At 40.2% G+C, this 27,286-nt stretch overlaps 1 protein-coding gene across 4 annotated transcripts in view; it reads left to right on the top strand.

Annotated features, from left to right (window-relative positions):
* Nucleotides 5,072-27,286, top strand: part of LOC110255360 (interferon-induced very large GTPase 1-like) — a 49,674-nt gene continuing 27,459 nt past the window's right edge. The window contains exons 1-2 of one of the 4 annotated variants that reach the window (XM_021062326.1): nucleotides 5,072-5,260; nucleotides 13,283-13,370. The gene's annotated coding sequence lies outside the window, so the exon portion shown is untranslated. The remainder of the gene's footprint in view (nucleotides 5,261-13,282; nucleotides 13,371-27,286) is intronic. The other 3 variants (XM_021062325.1, XM_021062323.1, XM_021062324.1) reach the window with 3 other exon arrangements.

The raw sequence follows: 27,286 nt of genomic DNA on the forward strand, positions 1-27,286 counted from the left end.
CAGGAATCATCTCCACCTACCAGTGGGCAGGCATCAGCCCCTCCCATCAGGAAGCCTACAGCAAGCCCCGTGTACCAAATTCAGCCACAAGGGGGGCAGACACCAGAAGTAAGAGAGGCTACAACCCTATTATCTGTAAAAAGTCACCACACCAAAAACCTATAAAAATGAAAAGACAGAGACCTATAACTCAGATGAGGGAGAAACGAAAAACCCCAGAAAATAAGCTAAGTGAGGAGGAGATTCTCAGCCTCTAGGAGAAAGACTTTAGATTGTTGATGTTGAAGATGATGCAAGGCATTGGAAATAACCTGGAGGCAAAGATGGATAACTTACAGGACACACTGAGCAAAGAGATACAAGATATAAAACTTAAGCAAGAAGAAATGCAAAATACAATAACTGAAATAAAAATTCATCAGAAGCAGCCAACAGCAGAATACAGGAGACAGAACAATGAATAAGCAAGATGGAGGACAGATGGGTGGAAACCACGGATGCAGAACAGAAAAGAGAAAAAAGATTGAAAACAAATGAAGAGAGTCTCAGAGAACTCTGGGACAACGTTATACACACCGACATCCGTATTATAGGGGTGCCAGGAGGAGAAGAGAGAAAGAAGAGGACAGAAAATATACTCCAAGAGATAATAGCTGAAAACTTCCCTAATATGGGAAAGGAACCACTCACTCAAACCCAGGAAGCACAATGAGTACCATATAAAATAAACCCAAGGAGGAATACACCGAGACACATATTAATCAAACTGACCAAAATTAAAGACAAAGAGAAAATCTTGAAAGCAGCTACAGAAAAGAAACAAACAACATACAAGGGAACCCCAATAAGGTTATTGGCAGATTTTTCAGCAGAAACTCTGCAGGCCAGAAGGGAGTGGCATGATATACTTAACATGATGAAAGGGAAAAACCTCCAGCCAAGATTACTTTACCCAGCAAGGCTCTCATTCAGATGTGAAGGAGAAATCAAAACCTTCACAGATAAGCTAAAGGAACTTCTCTAGGCAGAAAAGACAAGACAGCAACAGGAAACAAAAATACCACAAATGACAAGGCCCACCAGTAAAGGTATATATACAGTAAAGATACAAAATCATCCATGCACAATTATACCACCAAAATCAGAAATCATGAGAACAGGTGGGTACAAACGCAGGACACTGGAGATGAACTTGCAATTAAGAGAACAACTTAAAACAATCTCATATACATATAGACTCTTATATCAAAACTACAGAATAACCACAAACCAAAAATCTACAATTGATACACAAACAAGGAATCTTTGAAGAAGAAGTATATCTCATAGTAAATAAGTGCATAATCCACCATGAAGGGGGTCATTTGACGTCATTCTGGGAATGCTGAAGTCTTCTTAGATCTGATTCTGATTTCCTCTCCATCAAAGAATTTATGATTAAAAAAAAGAATTTATGACAATTATAATTATATAATGCAACTGTACAATTAAATAATACAGTTCTGCAACTGTATTATTCAAAACCATTTCTCTCCATGGCACAATGTAAGGTCTATAATGTCTTGTTTATCATATCACCTAGAATGGTGTAATGCCTACATTGAAGAATCAATAAGCTGGAACAAATTGTGAGGACATATTTATATAGTTACACTGTTTTTTGACCAATTTATGCATTTTATATTTTATTTATTTTCAGAGGGTGTATTATTTTTGTTATTCTTACCAGTTAAGTTATTCTTTTCACTATGCTATATAAAATATTTAATGGTATATAGGCCTTTCTTTATAAATTTTAGTTGCATAACATACACAATTTTAATATAATGCCAATTTTTAAAGAAAAATTGAAATGTAATAGATAATACTAAATAGTAAAGATGAAAGCCATACAAAATGGGATAAAGTATAGAATAAATTTCCTACTTGTCTCAGGATATTTTCCATTCCCTTCCCAGAGGGAGTCACTTAATCTGTTTCTTGAGATCCATGATATAATAATCTGTGTGAATGTAACTGTGTTTAAATATATGTATTTTATTTTGTAAAAAAATAAAATAAAATTTCACAGAAAAAAAAGAAAAAAATAAAATTAAATCAAAAGATGGTTTAAAATAAAAAAGAAAAGAAAAGAACTGAACACAGGGAGTTCCCATCATGGCTCAGCAGTTACGAACCCAACTAGTATCCAGCAGGATGGGGGTTCAATTCCTAGGCTCACTCATGGGTTAAAGGATCCCGTGTTGCCGTGAGCTGTGGTGCAGGTCACAGACGTGACTTCGATCCTGTGTTGCTGTGGCTGTGGTTGTGCTGTAGGCTGGCAGCGACAGCTCCGACTGGACCCCTAGCCTGGGAACCTCCATATGCTGTGGGTGCGGCCCTAAAAAGACAAAAAAAAAAAAAAGGAACTGAACATAAAGAGCCTGTTCCACAAGGGAACTATCACCATAGCTCACGTTCTCATACTCATGTTAATTCTCCTAAGAATGCCATATATTATTACAGTGATGTTCTACTGTTTAATCTGTCTTATGTCATTTAAATTATTTTACTAGCCGAAAGAACCAAGAAGGGAAGGGGAACAATATTCCTGTCCGCACACTTCTTTGTTGGCCGGGATCACCAGAGATTTCAGAAGAGGTTTCTATAGTCCCATGAGAGATATATTCTCTTAGCTAAAGATGAGCCAGCTGGAAGGAGAGGGGTGGGGAAATGCCAGGCACCAGAGACCCAGGGACCTCCACTGCCCTCCTCTCTGGAATCAATGGATTACAAATGGCTTGGCCAACTCCTTGGGATTTCCAGTCAAAGCTGAAAGGAGGGCTGCAGTTAGGGTGAGGAAGCACCTAGACTGCAAAATTGAAACACTCTCATTGTAAAGTTCCCTGGGACCCTAGGCTCCCCTCTGGCCTGACCCAGTTAGGACCCCTGGATGGGTCACTGTCTCTCTCTAGTCTCACTGGGGAGGGCTGGGTCAATTGTTTTCCCTCAGAGTTTTCAGAAAAGGGTTAGAACTTTTCAAAGAGAACTCAAGTTAAAAACTGGCAGTAAGAAAAGAAACCAAAGCTCAGAAAAAAAATCTCACAAAGAACATTCACTAACCAATGTTTCACCAATGTTCATTTAAAAAAAAAAAAAAAAGAAAAAAAAAAAGCATTTCTTAGAAGTGAAAGAAAACCAAGAAATGAAACTGAGCATTGAGGGTGGAGCTGCGTGGTGAAAGGAACTTGTGGGTGAAGCTGATTCTGAGCCCATAGGATTGCTTTACCGCCTTCCTTAATTTATACAGTTACTGAATCTTACCATTTACGGAAAACTGCTGACACTGGGAGAACCAGAGGTGGCTCAGACACAGACTGTCATCTCTAGACCCAGAGCACAGCAACAGAGAAGACAGGGGTGCTGATACAAGGCCCAGCATACGAATGCAGAAGAAACTATACTCAGGTCCCAGGGAAACACTGGGGGGAACACGGCAGCTGCAGATGCTCCACTTGGCGTCCCGGGTTCTGATAGATTTGACCTTCAGACCAATTATGCACCCAGGAAAAAAGAATTCATATCTGACTATCTGCTTTCGGCTACGTAAGCACTGAGCGAGATGAACTGGTTTTATCCGCATTAACATCAGGGGTGGTAGCCAGTGCCCCTGGTACACACTCATGCCATCACTTGGCCGCTTCTCCCTTATTTAGCTCACCCTCCCACCCAAGACTCAAGCAAATGTACCAGTAACTGTCGGATCCTGAACTCAAACTAATGACAGACATTAAAACTCTTGCTTATTAGAAAACAGCTATGCTCTTAATCTAAAAGTGGGAAAAAATAAGTCTTATTGGAAGGACACCATGCCAGCCCCCCTATACCTTCTTTGTGCCTCATGTCAACTCACTAAAATACCTATTAATATCCGCACATATAACTGAGGAAACAAGCTCAGCAAGATAAGCTAATTTCCTTACTTAATCACCATACATTTTGTTCATCTATATATTTCATGTCTGGGGTATAAAGATGAATAAGACTGACCCCGCCCCCCCCCCAACTGGTTGGAGCACAGGGAGGTAGGATGTTTGAGGTTTGGGGGATGGGAGGATGTAAGAGACCATCGAGGGCTACCACGCAGCACCTGTGGTGGGAGCACTGTGCGAGTGTGATAAATGCTCTGAGAGGACAGCCGTGAAGCGATCGGGAGCGGTCCACGCAGTTGGAGTTTTGCAGGTGTACTGGGAGCAGGAGGGGGAATTATGGGGTGATATGGGTAGGACTTCCCGGAGAACTGGAGAAGATGAATGTGGGTTTACCCGGAAGACTACATGTGTCAGACCTGGAAAGCTTAAAATAGAAGAACAAGGAAGCAGGAGGTACTGATCTATAAGCAACATTATAATGAATTAGATCATGGAGAAATTTAATAGTCAATGAAACATAATGCTTTACATAGGATTTAGGTGTGAGAGAAAACAGTCAGATTTTTAACATTACTAAAAACTCTAATAGGAAACGGAAGAGTGAAATTCTCTTTCCCACCATAAACACACAAACTGCTTTCAAGAGTTAGCTCCCTTTAATGCTGAATCGTCCAAATCTAAACACTGTTGGAAATTTGTTAATTTTCAGATCAACCACAAGGAAAACAGCTAAGTCTAGCAAGAAGGTCTTTTATGGGAAATAGAGAGGAACAAGTTTCACGAGCCCTGGGCACATGCTTCCCTGTTTGTCCTCCGGTGACTGGCTTGAGAACTAAAAAGAGTTACAGCAGGTTCCCTGAGGAAGACAGCCTAATGTGCCCGCATCTCTTCTCCCAAATTCTTTCCCAATCTTGTTTCTGCCATGCTCTTCATGCAGAATTCACCCCACCCCACCATTCCCTCTCTCTTCTCTCTCTCTCTCTCTCTCTCTCTCTCTCTCTCTCACACACACACACACACACACACACACACACACACACACCATTACTCTTCCATTTGCAGTAATTTCAACACCTAGGAATCATAACATAAATAAATAAATAAATAAACAGCAACCGATTCCTTTAAATCAGCTGATTTTTTTTTAGGACAAAAAAAGCAAAAGTGAAACCAGTTTTTCACTTCTGGCTTGGAGGATAAATAAGGCTCTGTCAGCACAGAGGGCGCTGAAAGTCTAGGCTGGAGATTTCAGCCTGCAAACTCCCAGACTCCAGGAAGGAACCTTCTCTGCTTTCTCTCTAGTCTCTTTGGAGCACCTTGAGGACAGGAGCTTGGCTTCAAGAAGACAGGTAGGTGACGGCGAAGGAGGGAAATGAGGTAGACAGAGAGAGAAAACAACATACTCAGAGACCAAACCAGAAACAGAGCTCGATGGAAACAGGCATAGAGACCGTCAGAAACCCAGGAAACACAGGCAGATTAAGGCATGATCAGAAATAGAATCTGGCATTCTCAGGACTCCAATAAGCAGCTCCGAATCTGGTGGAAAGGGAGTGCGCTATTGAAAGACAGCTTGGTAAATTAAACAATTTGGTAATTCATACTAAAAATAAAAATAAATCTAGACAGGGAAAAAGGGACTTTCAGAGAATTATTGCAATACGGGGAAGGAGACCAGTGCAATAAATAAAACAAACATAGAGCTGCAAGCATCTCAAAGGCCAGGCAGAAGGAATTTTCTCCCACTATGGGAAAGGGGCATCAAAGAACATACCTCTAGGTAGTGAGATGATCAGGGGCTGTTGTACTCTTAGGAAGAATCACGAAGGGGAGGTTGCATGCTGGGTCAGGAGATGGGGGTCAAATTAAGGGGACTAGAGAAAGGAGAGAAGCTTTACTTATGTTTAGTTTCAAGCACCTTTTAATTGATCGGGGGGCAAACAGCTCAGCTAATCCTTTCTGAGTCCAAGAATGGGACTTCAAAGGTCTGCGTCTGGCCTCAAGATAAGAAATAAAGGGACACGTGCGTGAGTCTCATCTAAGTCTTACGGGGAGCAGCAGCGGGTCTTTGCGATAAGCTAATTCTTAGAACACAAAGGGTGGATGGACTTCCTTAACCATCACTGCTTTCCAGGAGTAAAGGATTCAGGAAAAGTTTCACACTGTCCTATGATTCATGTAAGGAACAGGTGCTATGGTAAGCACAGAGAAGAGGGCTATTAACGCCATCTGGAAGATGAATGGAAGGCTTCACAAATAAGAAACTTGAATTGTTTAGGGGTATAGGGTCCTGGGAAGCACTCCTGTAATATGTTATAGCGGAGGGAAAGAAATTCCCTTCTAGATTTCTTTTGGCTAGTCTAACAACTGAACTGATATAAGACATTAACAGGAAGGCGTTCCCGTCGTGGCTCAGTGGTTAACGAATCCAACTAGGAACCATGAGGTTGCAGATTCGATCCCTGGCCTCCTCAGTGGGTTAAGGATCAGGCGTTCCCGTGAGCTGTGGTGTGGGTTGCAGACGCGGCTCGGATCCCGCGTTGCTGTGGCTCTGGTGTAGGCCAGTGGCTACAGCTCCGATTGGACCCCTAGCCTGGGAACCTCCTTGTGCCGCGGGAGCGGCCCAAGAAAATGGCAAAAAGACAAAAAAAAAAAGACATTAACAGGAAAAAGCCAAATTTAATTACATGCTCACAGGAACCCCGCCAAAACAGGAAGGTCAAAGGCACTCAGGCAATTGAGGCTTACGTACCATCCTGAGCTAAGGAGAAGGAAGCTTCAAAGGGGAGGATGGCAATTCACAGGAAGAGGAGAGACCAGCACAGGACTGGTAAAAAATGTTTACCATGCCATGCAGACAAACACCTCTCTGATATAAAAAGTTATCTCTGGTGATAGCCCTTTATGGACATTTAGGGTACTTCCAGTTTTTTGGCTGTTATGAGAAAAGCTGCTGTGAAATCCATACATAAATCATTGCGTGGACATACATTTTCGGTTTTCTTAGATAGGTATCTAGTAGTGAAGTGTCTGAATTGTGTGGTATATGCATGTTTCACTTCTTAAGAATTGCCAAACAAGTTTTTAAAGGGGTTACTAATGGGAACTCCCTGGTGGCCTAACAGTTACGGATCAGCATTGTCACTGCTGTGGCTTGCCTTTGATGTCTGGCCCTAAGAACTTCTGCATCCCCTGGGTGCACCCCCCAAAAAAAAGTGGTTACCTCCAACAGTGATGCATGTTCTAGCTGCTCTGTACCCCCTCCTGCTACTTGATATTGTTAGTCTTTTTACTTGAGCCTTTCTGATGAGTGTGTACCATTTCCTTGTCTATTCAAACTCTGCCCCTTTCTTTCTGCATTATCTCACATTTTATTAACTATAAGAATCTACAGAACCTAGATACCAGTCCTTTGTCAGATATATGCATTGAAAATATTTTCTGGATTTCCCGTCGTGGCACAGTGGTTAACGAATCCGACTAGGAACCATGAGGTGCGGGTTCCATCCCAGCCCTCGCTCAGTGGGTTAAGGATCCGGCGTTGCCGTGAGCTGTGGTGTAGGTTGCAGACACGGTTTGGATCCCACGTTGCTGTGGCTCTGGCATAGGCTGGCAGCTACAGCTCCGACTGGACCCCTAGCCTGGGAACCTCCATATGCCGGTGGGAGCGGCCCAAGAAATAGCAAAAAGACAAAAAAAAAAAAAAAAAAAAGAAGGAAAGAAAGAAAGAAAAAAAAGAAAATATTTTCTTCTATTCTTCAGCTAGCCTTTTAATTTTCCTAATGTGCTTTTCAGAGAGCAAAATTTTCTTCACTTTGGTTAGGTCTAATTGATCAATTTTTTCTTTTCTGATTCATGATTTTAGTGTCCAAAGACAGTTTTGCTCACTGCAAGGCCATGAATTTTTTTCACTCTGTTTTCTTCCAGAAGTAGAATAGTTTAGCTTTTACATTTAAGCCTTTGTTCTACTTGGAGTTATTTTGGGAGTGGTGTAAAGCAGGGTGAATGTTCACGTGTCTCCTAATGGATACCCAGAGGTCCTAGTAGCACTGTTTGTTGAATAGATTTCCTTTTCCCTTTGAAAATCAATGTAACATATATAAAGGAGCATATTTCTAGAATCTGTACTATTTCATTTCCATTGACCTATATCCGTCTTCATAAATACCATCTTGTTCATGGTAGCTTTATGGTAAGTCTTAAAATCAAACAATGTAATGACTTCTTTCTTTCACTTTTTTTTTAAAAAAATGCACATGCAGAGTTCCCATCGTGATGCAGCGGAAACGAATCTGACGAGCATCCATACGGATGCAGGTTCGATCCCTGGCCTTGCTCAGTGGGTTAAGGATCAGGCGTTGCCGTGAGCTGTGGTGTGGGTTGCAGACGCAGCTCGGATCCCGCGTTGCTGTGGCTGTGGTGTAGGCTGGTGGCTACGGCTCTGATTCAACCCCTAGCCTCGGAACTTCCATATGCCAAGGGTTCAGCACTAAAAACAAAACAAAATGCACACCCAAACCACATATACATATGCAATTATATAGGACAAATCAATCAAGAAACATTTCCTAACTCTCTCTGAAAGAAAGCACCTTGAGTTATGAATTCCTTAAATTTTTCTGGTAATCTCAGTTGCCAGAATTACCAGTTTTCATGGACTTTAAGATGATAGAGATCAATGTGGGTTAGAAAAAGAAGCTTCGGTAACATCTATGCAATCAAATATATCCCTTCTACAACAAATTTCTGCTAAAGCCAGCTGGGAGGCCTCTACTCTTGAATGCCTCTTTATTTACACGACTCCAGAAGCTTTTCCTGAAGGGAAATTTTGAGTTAGGGATGTCAGAGAAGATCTCCAAACACAAGTTCTCAGCTCATGCAATGTTCTGTCACATGGGGGTACATGCTACTTTATCTGTGTATTTCTTTTTTTCTTTTTTTTTTTTTGGTCTTTTTGCCTTTTCTAGGGCCGCTCCTGCAGCATATGGAGGTTCCCAGGCTAGGGGTCCAGTCGGAGCTGTAGCTGCCAGCCTACGCCAGAGCCACAGCAACGCAAGATCTGAGCCGTGTCTGCAATCTACACCACAGCTCACAGCAACGCCGGATCCTCAACCCACTGAGCGAGGCCAGGGATGGAACCCGCCACCTCATGGTTCCTAGTCGGATTCGTTAACCACGGCGCCACGACGGGAACTCCATATCTGTGTATTTCTTAAACAAGAAATTAAAGAAAGGATTGTGTGCTCCTTTTTAGAGGGGATAATGTAAGTCAATTAATAATAAGCCCGTGTTTACCTGCCAGTCTCTGAAAATCACCGCTTTCCTGTGGCCTGACTCTTCTCCCAAAGGCCTACAAGTCTTGTCTCTACTCCTGTCCAACAGTATCTTCAAATCTTCTCAGACTGACCATGTCCAGGCTTCTCAGACAGCTCGAGAAATGACATTCAGGCTCTTAGGGGCTTCTGCATATAAGGTCTGAGATTTCTGCTCTCTGTTTATGTGATTACAAAAGATTTGAGTCCCATGACCAAACACAAGTGCCTGCAACATTACCCTAATTGGGAAGGACACTGAGTGACTTGACTCTCCCCCGGGACAGAACAAAGAGTGCTTTGGTCTTTTCTCCTGGTCTCTGATCCTTCCTCCATCTGCCGATGGCTTCTTAAACCACAGAGTAGCTCACACCATTAAACTAGAGCCTACCAGCACTTACAGTTTAATGAAGTGTCCCGAATTGAGTGACCATGCAAGCATGCCCAGGTGGGGCATGAGAACACGGCCTATGTTCCAATCTCTCACAGCCCCGTCTACTTCTCATCATTATCGTCTCTACTTCCCAAAAGTTTACACGGGTCACCACTCGGACTTCTGATGTTATAAGTTCATTTTTGCCTGTTGTTCACCTATCTTTATGTGGAATCATATTATTTGCATTATTTTGTATTTGGCTTCTCTCAAAACTTAAAATTATGAGATTCACCCCTATTGTTGTATGTTGCCGTGGTACTTGTTTTCATTATGGTATAACATTTTATTGTGTGAATGGACCCATTTGGCTCTGAATGGACATTTCATTTCACTTTATTATTACATTAGTTAGGGTGTGATGCCCCTTCTTAGGTCATAACTAACCTTCAGTCTTAGCTGAAACATTCAAAAACAATTTTCCATCAATTTGGTACATATTCACCTTCATCACCAACAAACACACACACACACACACACACCAAATAGCCTCACCTATACCATCACTTCCTATAATGAAATAGCTTGAATTTTAATTACAATTTTTTCACATTATACAACAATAGTTAGTTGCACGAGTAGTTTTACTTTTTCCTTTGCTAATTGGGTTGACAGATAATCTTAGGTTCCAAATCATATTCCTTAAGAATATTAAAAATAGTACCGTGGTATCACGAACTAATACCATTCCACTGCTGGAAACTCTGATCTCAGTTGGCTTTTGACTTAGCTGTAAATAACCCAGTTTGTTCATTTGGTTAATGTTTAAACTCTTTACTCTTTACTCTAAGAGTATAAGAATATTTCCAGAATATATTTAAATAGAGTCATTGCTGTTGATGGTGGTAGTGGCGGTGGTATTAGTTTTTTATATCTGATGTATATTTCCATTATGAAGAATCAGGTCATACTGCAGCTCTAAGAAACATTCTCCTATTGCTTCTTTTCTGATTTTTCTCCAGCATTCTTTCTGATCTTTCCTTCTGGAAACCATTTTAGAGTCAGTCTCTAAACATGCTAGCAGCACTTCTAGATCTAGGCTGCATATCTCCTTAAAGACGTGGAGAGCTCTTTATAGCCTTTTCCATTTCTCCCTCCTTTGAAGCTAAATTTTGAAGAACATCTCTCATTTGAACATTCTAGCATACTAGCTGAACCTTCAGGTGTATTCATTCAAATACTGGGACAGAAAGAATACTTCAGTTGGAAACTAGGAAACGAAAAGTCTCAAGTGAGTTATCTTCATGTTCAGGCCCACAGGAACAGCAAATTTATTTTTACGCGCTCACTTTTGCTCCACTAAAAACGTCTCCTTACAATAGGGTTTTCTGCAGGATATCCCATTGTGGCTTAGTGGATTAAGAACCCAACCAGTATCCATGAGGATGACAGTTCAATCCCCGGCCTTGTTCAGTGGGCTAAGGATCCCGTGTTGATGTTGCTGTGGCATAGGCCGGCAGCTGCAGCTCCAATTCGGCCCTTAGGCTGGGAACTCCAGATCCTGTGGGTGCAGTCCTTAAAAAGATTAAAAAATAATAAAATAAAATAAAATAAAAATTTGGAGTTCCCTTCATGGAGCAGCAGAAATAAATCCGACTAGAATCCAGGAGGATGTGGGTTCAATCCCTGGCCTTGCTCAGTGGGTGGGGGAATCCAGTGTTGTTGTGAGTTGGGGTGTAGGTTGCAGACATGGCTCAGAGACTACAGTTGCTGTAGCTGTGGTATAGGCTGGCAACTGCAGGTCCTATTCGACCCCTAGCCTGGGAATTTCCATATGCTGCGGGTATGGCCCTAAAAAGCAAAAATAAATAAAATAAAATAGGGTTTTTTCCAAATGTAATTTATAAAATGAACATTAGAGTGTTTATAAAAATCATAGCACCTGAGCAATGAGCTAGACATCTCATGTCAGAATTTCTGTGAGTGGGGCTAGGAATCCATATTTTAAAGGTGTCCTCAGGCAATCATTATGAGAAATGAACTGTGAGAACAACCACTTTGAAAGATTAACCCATACCTTTAACTCTAAAGTGGTTTAAAACCAAGGCCAGTTTAATCAGTCAGTAGAGTGAGGATATCTCAATCCTTAACAGATTCATTAATTTGCTGCAATTTTTGCCTTTCTTGGAATAGATCTCTGCCTTTTTAAATCCATCCCATAATTTTACATTCAAACAGACCGAACTGCATTATAAGCTAAGAGTAGAAACTACTGTCAGACTCTCCAGCACTTCGAAGTTTGGGCAAATACTCGACCTCCCACACACAAGTCCTTCTCTGTAGACAAGAGTAAAGCTGACGAGAACTAAGGGCCATCTTTTTCCTTCTCATCTCTCTCCCTACTGTCTATGTCTCTACTTCCTTTTCATTTACACAAGCCCAGTATCAATTCTGAGACACAAAAAGCTACAATGAATGGTTAGTGAACTTGGAAACTACCAGAACAAATGCTTTATACACAGTGCTCAGATATGCACATTATTTTATATGTCTTTTTCTTAGAGAATAAGTCAGCGAAAAGACAAAATGTGATCTTTTTTGTCTTTTTTTTTGTGTGTGTGTGCCAGATATGTTCTGTGTCAAGCAAACTATGGTCTTGAACAAGGATGTAATTGTGTGACTGTTATTAGATCTTGGCTGGAACTGACAAAGTGGACTTTCTATGTGACCTCAGAGGACTTCTTCCCAGACAATCTAGCTGAGGATGGGAAGGAGGGATTCTGGTACATTCCTTAACTGAAAAGCTGATTTCTTCCTAAGGAAAATACTAGTGTGTTCTGTCCCTATCTATACCTACCAAAGGCCTTTGCATTAACCTCCAACAGAGATCATTTTATTAGGTGACCAGAGACTAAGTTTTTAGCAAGGACTAAATATATGAATTGAGTTTCACATTATACTTTCTCTAGTCAATATAAAATCTTATTCGTACTCTTCTAAGCTGGATGACTAAAATCTGTGTCCATTCAGGTATAAACCCAAGCTCCCAAGTCACCGGTAGATCATCTCCTAATGTGGGGATATATCAAGAGTCTGCCAGCTCCCTTCAGGGAAGATCATCTTGAAGAAAATCTCATGACACATTCAACTCCTACACAATGCCCTGCAGAGCTTCCTCATTTAGAACGAACGGTGCAGACAGCCCGACTGTGTAACAGGACACACACTGACTCCACAGGTCCCAGAGGCACAAGCATATTCATCCAAACCTGAACCACACTGTCCAGGGGAGGCAGTCATCATTGAGGAGTCTACTCTCTTCCCTACATGCCTTTGTCTGTGTCCTTGAATTGACAGCTCTGAGAATTCTAGCTCAATAGGCTTAGTCCTTAGACTTAGAAAGAAAAAGCAGCTGCAGCTTCTGTCCTACCTTTTTGGTTCCTTCCTAACCTATTTGGAGGTCAATGGCTATGAGATTTCCAAGGTTGAAGAGGCCTTCTTTGGGATCACAATCCCCTAGAGGAAAGTCTCCCTCTTTTGAGACAACAAGAAAACAACAGGACTTGCTAAAACATTAGCAGAAAAGAGGCAAAGCATCTCCCTTAACTTTCAGTCTGTTCTGAAATGATGAAAGTTATTTTCCATGTTGTAGCAATTTCCATGGCTAATATTTCCTCTTACCTCAGCAGAAGCACCAGGAGACGGGAAGATACCTCTGAGAGTTAACCTACAGGATCGGCATTCCTGACTGCAGCTGTGGTATGTAGTTTCAAGGTAAAGCTAAAAAAAAAAGAAAGAAAGAAAAGCAAGGCCTTAATTTAAGTCCTTCTGTCTTTTTTTTAATTACTCAAATGAATTTATCACATCTGTAGTTGTATAATGATCATAACAATCCAATTTCACAAGATTTCCACCTAGGCCCTTCTGTCTTGATCATTTCTTTCATTCCCCAAGGTAAGTTTCCCAATATTTACTGGAACTTGACATACTGTCGTCATAACCGGTATTTATGCTCCCTGGCAGGTCTACTCTCAGTCTTCCTGATCTCCTACAGTCTGGAGAGGACGCCTCTGTCTCAGAGAGCTTCTCTTTCTCCTGTACTTCCTTTCCAATCCTATAAGATCCTCTGGGCCTCTGGCCTTATTCATCTCATTCGAGCAGCCCTTGTCCCTTTCCATGATGTTTTCCATACAACAGATTTTAGATTATTTTAGTTCGGAAGCCAATTTTAACCGGGTATCTTCTCTGAAAAGTTTCCTCTACACCTGGAATAGGGATAGGCACCAAATGAATTCCACGTACAGAACAGCCCAGCTACAATTCCTGAGCCACCTAAACTCCGAGTCTTCTGGGCCAACTAAAAGGTTTTGTTGAAAGTTACTCGTGTATCTCCAGATAACAGCCATTCTACTTCTTCCTCAATTTCCTTCTGCACTCTACCTTGTCACACTGAAAAATTCCTTGGAACCTAATCCGAAGAGGTATTCCTTCTAAATCCTCTGGAGTAGCTCTTCAAATCCCTGATAACAGTTCCTTGCTCCAGATTTTTCTAAACTATGAGGCATGCTGTTATCACCAGGAGAATCATATGTCCCTTGACTTAGTGGTAGCAACACCCTTCACGGGGATTTACCTCATCAAGTCCCACATCCCCCTGGGCACAGAGATTATGGTTCCCACGGGACTTTAGAAAAATTAAAAGATAGGAGTTAATATTTACTGAGCCCTTAGTGTAGGTCAAACACTGGGCTGAACACTTCACATGCGTGGTCACTTGGCACACAGGCGAGGGCAACGTCATAATTCAAGGCCTCTACAACACCCTCCCGTTGCATCTGGTCAACAGAATGTGGCACAGATGAAGGCATTTTTCAGATGTAATTAAGGTCTCAAGTCAGCTGATTTTACGTTAACCACAGGGAACAGCACCCTAGGTAGGTCTGACACAATCAGATAAAAGCCCTTAAAGAGAGATGTGGTCTTTTCTACACTTGATCTTAGCCAAAAGGCCGAAAAGCGATGATGCGGTCTTTTCTTGGGTCAGATACTCTCCCAGCTGCTGGCTTGAAGAAGTAAGCCACCACATTGAGACAGGGCCTGTAGAAAGGGTAACATGGCAAAGAACTGTGGATGGTCCTAAGCCCACAAGGAAATGAATTCTGCCAACACGTAAAAGCTGAAAGCAGCTTTCCTCCAGTTGAGACTCCAGAGGAGAATAAGGGTCAGTCACCACCTAGATTGCTGCCTTGTGATACCGTGAGCAGAGGACCCAGCTAAGCCATGCCAGACTCCTGAAGAACTGTGATGTAGCGTATGTGTTAAGAAACTAAGTTTGTAGATTCTTTTATACAATAGAAAAATAATACAGACTTGGGTGCCTAGAAGTGGAAACGAAAAACATGGGAGCAGCTTTGGAATCAGGCTAGAAGAATTTTGAAAAGCGTAAAAGAGAATGCCTATGTGCCTTCAACAGACTATTAGTATAAATCTAGGCATTCGTATGCTATAGTGGGGGCTCAGAAGAAATTGAGAAACATGTTATTAGGAAAAAAAAAAGAGGATTCTTGTCATGTAGCAGTACAGAGCTTAGCAAAATTATGTCCTGGAGTTATCTACAAGGAAATACTTAAAAGCTGGTTATATAATTAAGAAGACTTCCAAGTAAAGTGTTAAAAGTGCCTCCTGATTTTTTTCTTGCTACTTACAATAAAATGGGAGAGGAGAAAAATTGAAAAAAAAAGTAAAAAGGGAACAAAGGCTTCATAATGTTGAAATTTCTCAGCCTCTGCAAAAGGCAAAACCCATAAACATTGAGATTCACTGTCTTGAATCTCTGCTGACTGTACAATCTTTTCCTAAAATCTCAGAAAGCTCAAAGGTAAAGTAATTAGACCAAAAAAAAAAAAAAAACTGCCCTTTCAAGAGAATAACAGTCTTCCTCACAGATATCATCAAACTAGAAGTCCTCTGGGAAGTGTGAGGGCACTGTCCGTTAGCCAGCTCAGCTGGAGGCCAAAACTTTCATGGGCTTATCTGAAAAAGACCTATGGATGTGGCTTTTGTCTAAAGGCGTGAACTCCACTGAAATCTACAGAAGATCACAAAGTTCTTGAGAGAATTCGTTCAGCAGAAATAGTGCCAGCTGTTGTCAGATGGAGGATCTGCTTATGTCTGTCAGAACTGGTTGGTTTAGAGTATTGTTCAAATCCCCTGTTTCCTTACTGATATTCTGTCCAGATGTTGTATCCACTGACAGTGCGGCATTGAAACCTTCAACTATTATTTTACAACACTGTATTTCTGCCATGCTTCTCCATTTCTGCTTCATATGGTTTGGAGTTCTGTTGTTAGGCGCACACATGTATAACTGTTACATCTTCTTGATGGGTTGACACTTTTACCAATATTCAGTGTTCTTCCTTGTCTCCTCTCAACAATTTTTTATTTCCTCTGATCTTAGCATAGCTATCTCAGTTCTCCTTTAGTAACTATTTGCCTGGAATGACTTTTTCCATTCTTTCACTTTTGATCTATTTGTCTTGGATCGAAAATGAATCTCTTCTAGACAGCATTTAATAGCATTTTTTAATCCATTATGAGCATATTTACCCTTTAAGAGGAGAGCTTAACCCATTTACCATAATTACTGATAAGCAAACACTTATTTCTGGCATTTTTATCTGTCCTTTTCTTGTGTTTTATACCTTTTTGTTCCTCAATACTTCCATTAACTTCTTTCTTTTATATTTGATTTTTCTGTAGTGGGTCATTTTGATTCGCTTCTCATTTTATGCATATTTTTAAGTCATTTTAGTATTGGTTGTTCTGGAGCTTACAATAAACCTATTAAACATATAACAATCTATTTGGAATTAATTCCACATTAGCTTCCATAGGTGTACAAAAATTCTGATCCTGCGCTGCTCCATTCCTCCCCCTTTATGTTGTTTTTTCACGAATAGCATCTGTATACTTTGTGTGCCCACCTAACATAGGTTTATCATTATTATTTTATGCATTCATCTTTTCAATCAAATTGGGAAGGAAGAAGGAATCACACATGAAAAAGAACCAGCAAACACTGACTTGTATTTTCCTTCGCCTGTGTTATTTTTTTCGCAAGGCTTCAAGTTACCGTCTAGTACCCCTTCATTTCCACTTGAAGGACTCCCTTCAGTATTTCCTGTGTGACATATCTACTAGAGATGAACTCCCTCAGTATTCGCTTACCTGGGAGTGTCTTAACTTCGCCTTTATTTTTGAACATGGCTTTGCAGATATGGGATTATAGTCTTTCTCTTCCCTCAGGTCCTTTAAATACGTCATCCTACTGTCTTTTGGCCTCCATGGTTTCCGCTAAGAAATCTACTCTTTTTCTTGCCGAGGTTCCCTTGTACCTGACAGTCACTTCTCTTTTGCTGCTTTCAAGACTCTCTCTTTGTCTCTGGCCTTTAAAACTTTTACTACAATGTGTCTCAGTGTGGATCACTTGTGTTTTTCCTTCCTAAATTTCACGGAGCTTCTTGAATAGGTGGATTCGTGTATTTAATCAAATTATGATGTTTTAAATCTTAAAATTTTATTGAAGTATAGTTGATTTACAATGTTGTGTTCATTTCTGCTGCACAAAAATGTAATTCACCTATACACATACCAAATTATGACTTTTTAAACTACAGTTTCTTCAAAACCCTTTTACATCCCCTTCTTATGCAACTTCCATTATCTGTATGTTGTATGATTGATAGTGTCCTACAATTCTCATAGTCTCTCTCTCATTTTAGTTCATTCTTTTGTCTTTCCGCTCTTCAGACTGCATAATTTCAAATGACCTATTTTCAAGGTCTCTGATTTTAAAAAAAACTAATTTATAATGTTCCTTTAATTTCTGCTGTACAATAAAGTGATCTGGCCATACATATACATGTTTTTTCATAGTATCTCCCACCATATTCTAACCCAAGAAACTGGACACAGTTCCCTATGCTATACAGTAGGATACCATTACTTATCCATTCTAAATATAGTAGTTTGCATTTACCAACCCCAAAACCCTGCCCATCCCCTTCTTACCACCTCACCCCCGCCCCTGGCAAACACAAGTCTCCTCTCCATGTCCATGATCTGTTTCTGTTTTGTAGATAGGACCATTTGTGTCATATTTTAGATTCCAGATATAAGTGATAGCATATGGTATTTGTCTGTCTCTTTCTGACTTACATCACTGACTATGAGAATCTCTAGTTCCATCCATGTTGCTGCAAATGGCATTATTTTGTTCTCTTTTAATGGCTGAGTAGTATTCCACTGCATATATGTACCACTTCTTCTTAATCCATTCATTTGTTGATAGACAATTAGGTTGCTTCCATGTCTTGACTATTGAGAACAGTGCTGCAGTGAATATAGGGCTTTATGTATACTTTAGAATGAAAGTTTTGTCTGGATATATGCCCAGAAGTGCGACTGCTGGATAGTTTCTGTGAGATTACTGGGAGTTCTGTTTTTAGTTTTCTGAAGTACCTCCAGACTGTCTTCCATAGCGGGTGTACCAAATTACATTTTTCCCAGCACCATTTATTGAAGAGACTATCTTTCCTCTAAGTTCTCTGATTTTTAATTCTACCCGCTCAAATCTGATGTTGAAATTCTTAGTGAATTTAGAATCTGAGCCACAACCATGACCTATGCCACAGCTGCAGCAATGCTGGATCCTTAAGCCACTCTGCCAGGCAGGGGATCGAACTGGCACCTCCTCAGAGACAAGCCGGATCATTAACCCACTGTACCATAGCAGGACTCCATATGATTTTTAAACTTACGAGTCATTATTCAAAACATAATTCAAGGTTCTTGAGCCTTAACAAGATAATAATGAATATTAAAACATGGTAAAACCATTTTTTTAATTTACTTATCTTATTATTTAAACCAGGCCTTCTGCCACACAGGAAGCCAAAGCCTAAACTAAAAGCTGTGAGCCATAACTCTAAGAGACTCGGAGAAGGAACCCACTCTATATCCACATATTTCTAGAGCAATTTGAAAACAGGACCTTGGCTTGAAGAGACAAGTTGGTGAGAAGGAAGAGAAATGGAAGAGAAAAGGGGTATAAGAATTGATATAGAGATTAAAAAAGCAGCAGTGATGAAAAAAGTCAAAAGGAGCAAAGACTAAAACAGAGACAAAAGGATAGACTGTTAAGACTTGTAAACAACAAAATATGAATTTGACATGGTCATTGATCCAAAATAGCTACAAGCATGGAAAGAAGAGTGGTACATGATCTAAACAGATAATTAAGAAATGGTTAGAAAATCTATATAGTATATATAAGGTACTGCTGATGCTATGGAAAAGAAAGCTAGTTACTAAAGATTAATGAAAGGCTTCACGGATAAGGAGAAACAGTTTTTTTATACGACTGCTCATTTTTATTCAATATACACCACGATTTTTTAGCTCTTTACCACTGTACTTTACCCTAGGATATCTCTGCTATCTTTCTCTTTTTTTAATGACTTTTTCCATTATACCTGGTTTACAGTGTTCTGTCAATTTTCTACTATACAGCAAGGTGACCCAGTCACACATACATATATACATTCTTTTTTCTCATATTATCCTACTCCATCATAAGGGACTAGACATAGTTCTCAGTGCTATACAGCAGGATCTATTTGTTTATCCACTCCAAATGCACTAGTTTGCATCTACTAACCCCCAAATCCCAGTCTACCCCACTCCCTCCCTCTGGACAACCACAAGTCTATTCTCCAAGTCTATGAGTTTCTTTTCTGTGGAAAGGTTCATTTATGCCATATATTAGACTCTACTAACCCCCAAACCCCAGTCTACCCCACTCCCTCCCTCTGGACAACCACAAGTCTATTCTCCAAGTCTATGAGTTTCTTTTCTGTGGAAAGGTTCATTTATGCCATATATTAGACTCTAGATATAAGTGATATCATATGGTATTTGTCTTTCTTTTTCTGACTTACTTCACTCAGTACGAGAGTCTCTAATTCCATTCATGTTGCTGCAAATGGCATTATTTTGCTCTTTTTATGGCTGAATAGTATTCCATTGTGTCTATATATCACATCTTCTCAATCCATTCATCTGTCAATGGACATTTGGGTTGTTTCCATGTCTTGGCTATTGGGAACAGTGCTGCAATGAGCATACGGGTGCATATGTCTTTTTCAAGGCAAGTTTTGTCTGGATATACTCCCAAGAGGGGGATTACTGGCTCATGTGGTAGTTCTATATTTAGTTTTCTGAGGTACCCCCATACCATTTTCCATAGTGGTTGTACCAATTTACATCATCACCAACAGTGTAGGAGGCTTCCCTTTTGTCCACACCCTCTCCAGCATTTGTTTTTTGTGGACTTATTAATGATGGCCATTCTGACTGGGGTGAGGTGTTATCTCATAGTAGTTTTGATTTGCATTTCTCTAACAATCAATGATGTTGAGGATTTTTTCATGTGCTTATCGGCCATCTGTATATCTTTGGAGGAATGTCTGGCCAGGTCTTTTGCCCATTTTTGAATTGGGTTGTTGGCTTTTTTTACTGTTGAGTTGTATAAGTTGTTCGTATACTTTAGCAATTAAGCCCTGTCAGTTGCATCATTTGAAACTATTTTCTCCCATTCCATAGACTGTCTTTTTGGTTTTGTTTATGGATTCCTTTGCTGTGCAAAAGCTTGTCAGTTTGATTAGGTCCCACTGGTTTATGTTTGCTTTCATTTCTGTTGCTTTGGGATATTGATCTGAGAAAACATTTGTAAGGCTGATGTCAGAGAATGTTTTGCCTATGTTCTCTTCTAGGAGTTTGATGGTGTCTTGTCTTACATTTATGTCTTTAAGGCATTTTGAGTTTATTTTCGTGCATGGTGTGAGGATGTGTTCTAGTTTCACTGATTTACATGCAGCTGTCCAGGTTTCCTAACATCACTTGCTGAAGAGACTGTCTTTTTCCCATTTTACGTTCTTACCTCCTTTGTTGAAGATGAATTGACTGTAGGTGTCTGGGTTCTCTCTTCTGTTCCATTGGTCTGTCTGTCTGTTTTGGTACCAGTACCACACTGTCTTTATGACTGTGGCTTTGTAATAGTGCTTGAAGTCTGGGAGAGTTATGCCTCCTGCTTGGTGTTTGTTCCTCAGGATTGCTCTGGCAATTCTGGGTCTTTTGTGGTTCCATATCAATTTTTGGATTGTTTGTTCTAGTTCTGTGAAAAATGTCATGCGTAATTTGATAGGGATTGCATTGAATGTGTAGATTGCTTTGGGTACTATGTCCATGTTTACAATATTAATTCTTCCAATCCAGGAGCATGGAATATCTTTCCATTTCTTTGTATCCTGAAAATGAGTCTCTAACTAGAGTGAGACATATTCCTAGTTAATCCAATAAGATCAAACATGAACACCAAGTCCAAAGTGAAAGAACAGAGAGAAAGTGAGCAACCCAAACCAAATAAAACTCTAAGAGGAACTGTAAAAGTTAGAAACGATTGAGGATGCCTCTAAAGGGTCCCATGATTAGCCCATAACTATCTTTCATGACGTCAACGTCATCTTCTCAAAGAGGCACTGCCTAACCACTTAACTGGCCATGTTCCCTCTCCATAACATCACTCTTTCCACTCCTTCCTTAGCATGAATCACAAATTATTTTACTGGTTTGTTTATTTTTGTGTGAATTATCTGAAGAGGTGCAAGGACATCTTTGTCTTATTAAGCAAGTAACCTAGAACACTACTTGGCTAAAGGTCAGTATTGGTAAGCATGTGAAATAAATGTTGAGACATCTTTCTTTTATTTTTGCTAAGTCTAATCTATGGCATCTAGGTATATCAGACCAGCTTGGATAAACGTAAGAAAGAAGAAGGGGTTTCATTTGTGTTAATGATCAGTAAGATGAAGACAGAGTACCAAAATATGCTGTTTAACTTGGTGACTAGAGCTTGAAAGACAGGACTGTGGAAAGCCCCTTTACAGAAGATGGAAGTAGAAGTCATATGGCACAATGTAAACTGACGAAGAAATGGACAGTGAATGTTCATTAATTAATTTAGCCATCATACGGTCATGTTTATTAAGTCAAAAGTTTTAATTTTTGAAATATTATACTGACGGGAATGAAGAGATTGGGGACTTAAGGAGGAAACAAACTCCAGCCTGCATTTATTTAAGATGGGAATACAGGAACTTGTTTGGAGGTTGGCGTGAAACAACTAGGGGAGTAAGATAGATGCAAGGTATGAAAGAAAGGTGAAGTAAGAGAGCAAGGCTCAAAAAGGTGGATAGATCCTATGTATTCTCTAGAGAATCAGGAAGTGAAGTCATCTAGTAAGGATTAGAGGAGCTCCAACTAAAGCTCTGTTTCTCCCTCCTCCGAGGCTACTCGCACGATCTTCCTTCCTCCTAGACTGATGCAGAACCCTATAGGACCATGTCTTCTTCATGCCTGTAACCCCATTTTCTAGCAGATTACCTGGAACATAGCTCTATGATATACACATGGGTCTGGAAAGAAGGAACAATTTGAGAATATGATGTCTGGTTGTAGTAAGCTAAAGAGACAAAGGTCAAAGATGCCTATTTAGAGCCTGAGACACTAGAAAAATTAGAATAGGATGAGTGTGATGGGAAAACAAAAGGAGAAAGAGGTTTGGAAATCAAGGGGTTAGTTCAATTTCAAATGTCCTGTTTTAATCCACACTCATGAGGAGTGCTGGCTGGTGAAGACCACATCTCTGCCTTAGGCTGATCTGTAGATTGACTCTCCAAATGCATATCTTCAAGTCCTCACCCAAGTATTCAACTTCTTCTCCTCTCTCCTCAGCTATTCACCAACAATCCCCAAACACGTGGCTGTACCCATCTACATAAGCAGTTCCTTTGGGTCCAGCTTAAAGGTTTTCTATAACCATTAGAGTCACAGTGAAAACATGTGAACAATGTTCTCCATGGTTCGCCATGTGGACATTAGGTTGAGTTGTCAATCATATTGTTCAAGTTCTCCTTAGTTTTTTTTTAATTTTTTATTGAAGTATAGTTGATTTACAACATTCCTTCCGTGTCTGTTGTATAGCACAGTGACCCAGTCATACATATATGTACATTCTTTTTTTTAATACTGTCTTCCAACATGTTCTAATCCAAGATATTGGACACAGTTCTTACTGATTTTTTGTTGGTTTGTTTTATCAGGTACTAAAAACCATACTAAACCTTTCCTAAAGTAGTTGGGAATTATCAATCTCACCAAGTAATTCTGTACATTTTGCTTTATTTTTAACATACTTATTTTTTAGAGCAGCTTTAGGTTTACACAAAATTGAGCAGAAGTCACAGAGATTTCTCATATACCTCCTGCCCCCAACACATGCGTGGTCTCCTGCATTATCAACATCCTCAAAAGAAGTGGCACATTTGTCACATGGATGAACCCACACGTTGACACGTCAACATCACCCAAAGTACAGAGTTTGCATTGGGATTCACCTTTGCTTTGCACATTCCATGGGTTTTGAAAAGATATCTAATGAAGTGTAACAAACCTTTTAATATGCAGAATAGGTTCACTGCCCTAAAAATCCTCTGTGCTCCTTCTACTAATTCTTTCCTTGTAACCACTCATCTTTCTGCTGCCACCATAGTTTTATCTTTTCCAGAACATCACACAATTGGAATCATACCGTATGACGCCTTTTTAGTCTGCCTATTTACACTTAGTAATATACATTTAGGTTTCCCATGTCTTCTCAGGTCTTTTCATTTAATTTCATTTCCTTGTTCTCATTTTTTCAACTGAATAATATTTCGTTGCCTAGACATACCACAGTATATTTAATCCATTCACCTGCTGAGGAATATCTTGGTCACTTCCAATTCTTGAAATTATAAAAAAAGAAGCTTCGGTACACAACAGTGTGCCAGTTTTTATGAGATATGGATGCTGACTTTTAATCACATTGAAAAATGAATTTAGGTGTATAGGGATGAACCAAGATGTCTTCCAAAGTAGCTATTCTACCTGCATCCTCAGCAACAACAAAGAAGTGTTCCTTTCACACTACATCCTTGCTAGCAATGGTATTGCGGTATCTGGGTTTGGGCCACTGTAATAAGTATACAGGAATATTCCATTCTCCTGTGCTTTGCAGATACTGTGCTTGTGGCAACAACTATCGCCACCAATTTCTCTTCCCTCAACCCCTGGAGCCACTAATCTTTTTACAGTCTGCATTGTTTTGGCTCCACTATGTCATATAACTAGAATTTTAAAGTAAATAGCATTATCAGACTGGTTTCTTTCACACAGCAACATGATTTAAGATTCCTCTATGTCTTTTCATGGATTTATAGCTCATTTCTTCTTCTTGCTAAAAATAATCCACTGTATGGATAGGGAGACAGGATTGAAATGTTGGAATAGAAGGACTGGAGCTCAACTTCTCTCATAAAAACAACAAAATTACGACCATATACTGGGAAACCTTCAACCAAATGCACTGGAAGTGTTCAAAAAGATATCCTACTCCAGAAGACAAAGAGGAGGCCACATCAAGAGGTAGGAGGGGAGATTATGATGTAAGGAAGCCCCACAGACTGGAAAATAACGGTATCACAGAGCCTCACCTATAGGAGTGAGAGTTCTGAGCCCCACGTCAAATCCCCATGCCTGGGGCCTGGCACTGGGAGAAAGAGCCCCCAGAGCATCTGGCATTGAAGGCCAGTGGGGCTTGTGTGCAGGAGCTCCACAGGACAGGGGGAAAGAGACCCCATTCTTGAAAGGTGCACATGGACTTTACATGCACTGGGTCCAAAGGCAAAGCAAAGACTCCATAGGAATACGGGACAGACCGACTGCAGTTCTTGGAGGACTCTCTGGGAAAAGGGGATGACAGCGGCTTGTTGTGAGGGAAGGACACTGGAGGCAAAGCTCTCGGGAATATTCATCACCTGTCTTTCTCTGGAGGGGCCATTTTAGGAAAATCTGGCACCATCCATCAGTGCTGAGAAGCCCCAAGCCAAACAACAATCCAGGTGGGGTCACAGCCCCACCCATCAGTGAACAGGCTGCCTAAAGAACCCACAGGCACACAGCTGCCTCTAATCTCATCCAAAGACAAAGCCCAACCAAGCACAGAGTGACAGGAATCAGCTCCACCTACCAGGGGGCAGGCATCAGCCCCTCCCATCAGGAAGCCTACAGCAAGCCCCGTGTACCAAATTCAGCCACAAGGGGGGCAAACACCAGAAGTAAGAGAGGCTACAACTTTACTGTCTGCAAAAAGGTCACCACACCAAAACCTATAAAAATGAAAAGACAGAGAACTATAACTCAGATGTGGGAGAAAGAAAAAACCCCACAAAACCAGCTAAGTGATCAGGAGATTCTCAGCCTCCAGGAAAAGGCTTTAGACTGTTGATCCTGAAGATGATGTAAGACACTGGAAATACCCTGGAGGCAAAGATGGGTAATTTACAGGAAACACAAGCAAAGAAATACAAGATATTAAAACTTAAGCAAGCAGAGATGCAAAATACAATAACTGAAATAAAAAATTCATTAGAAGTAGCCAACAGCAGAATACAGGGGGCAGAAGAACAAATAAGCAAGATGGAGGACAGATGAGTGGAAATCACTGATGAGAAACAGAAAGGAGAAAAAAGATTGAAAACAATGAAGAGAGTCTCAGAGAACTCTAGGACAACATTAAACACACCAAAATCCATACTATGGGGGGCCAGAAAGAGAAGAGAGAGGGAAAGGGACAGAAAAAATATTCCAAGCGATAATAGCTGAAAACTTCCCTAACATGGGAAAGGAAGCACTCACTCAAATCCAGGAAGCACAAGTGCCATATAAAATAAACCCAAGGAGGAACACCCCAAGACACATATTAATCAAACTGACCAAAATTAAAGACAAAGAGAAAATCTTAAAAGCAGCTAGGGAAAAGAAACAAACAACATACAAGGGAATCCTGATGAGGTTATCGGCAGATATTTCAGCAGAAACTCTGCAGGCCAGAAGGGAGTGGCAAGTTATACTTAACATGATGAAAGGGAAAAACCTCCAACCAAGATTACTTTACCCAGCAAGGCTCTCATTCAGATGTGAAGGAGAAATCAAAACCTTCACAGATAAGAAAAAGGTAAGAGAATTCAGCAACACTAAACCAGCTTTACAACAAATACTAAAGGAACTTCTCTACAGAAAGGAAAAGGCCACAACCAGAAACAAAAATACCGCAAATGACAAGGCTCACCAGGAAAGACATGAAATCATCCATACACAATTATGCCACCAAAATCAGAAATTCTGAGAAGAGGTGGGTACCAATGCAGGACACTGGAGACGCACTTGCAGTTAAGAGACCAATAACTTAAAACAATCTCGTATATATATACAGAGCGACTCATATCAAAACTTCAGAGTAACTGCAAATCAAAAATCCACAATGGATACACAAACCAAAAGAAATATCAGCTCAATTACAACACTAAAGAGAGTCATCAAACCACAAGAGGAGAGAACAAGAGAAGAAAGGAAGAATAAAGAGCAAAAAAAACAAATCCAAAGCAATTAACAAAATGGCAATAAGAACGTACATATCAATGATTGCCTTAAATGTTAATGGACCTAACGCCCCAACCAAAAGACATAGACCGGTGAATGGATACAAAAAAGAAGACCCATATATGTGCTGTCTTCAAGAGACCCACATCACTTCAAGGGACACATATACATTGAAAGTGAGAGGATGGAAGAAAATACTCCATCAAAACGGAATCAAAAGAAAGCTGGAGTAGCAATACTCATATCAGAAAAAAACAGAATTAAAATGAAGAATATTTAAGAGACACAGAAGGTCACTACCTAATGATCTAAGGATCAATCCAAGAAGAATATATAACAATTTTAAATATCTACACACCCAACATAGAATCACCACAATGTATAAGGCAACTGCTAACAACCTTAAAAGGACAAATCGACAGTAACACCCCACTCCAGCAATGCACAGATCATCCAGACAGAAAATCAATAAGGAAACACAGGCCCTGAATGAAGCATTAGACTAGATAGATGTCATAGATATTTATAGGACATTCCATCCAAAAGCATCAGAATACACATTCTTCTTAAGTACACATTGAACAGTCTCTAAAATTGATCACAACCTGGGCTACAAATCAAGCCTCAGTAACTTTAAGACCATTGCTATCCTATCAAACATCTCTTCTGACAACGCTATACGACTGGAAATCAACAACAAGAAAAAAACTGCAAAAAACACTAACACGTGGAGACTAAACAACATGCTACTAAACAAGCAATGGATCACTGAAGAAATCAAAGAGGAAATTTAAAAATACCTACATGCTAATGATAACAAAGACACAACTCTCCAAAACCTATGGGATGCAGCAAAAGCTGTTCTAAGAGGAAAGATTATAGCAATACAAGCCCACCTCAGGAAATAAGAAAAAGCTCAAATAAGCAAGATAACCTTACATCTAAAGCAGTTAGAGAGAGAAGAACAGACAAGACCTAAAGTTAGTAGAAGGAAAGACATCATAAAGATCAGAGCAGAAATCAATGAAATAGAAACAAAGAAAACCACAGAAAAGATCAATGAAACGAAAAGCTGGTTCTTTGAAAAG

Source organism: Sus scrofa, chromosome 9 (genome assembly GCF_000003025.6).
Source record: "Sus scrofa isolate TJ Tabasco breed Duroc chromosome 9, Sscrofa11.1, whole genome shotgun sequence".
NCBI classification, from domain to species: Eukaryota; Metazoa; Chordata; class Mammalia; order Artiodactyla; family Suidae; genus Sus; species Sus scrofa.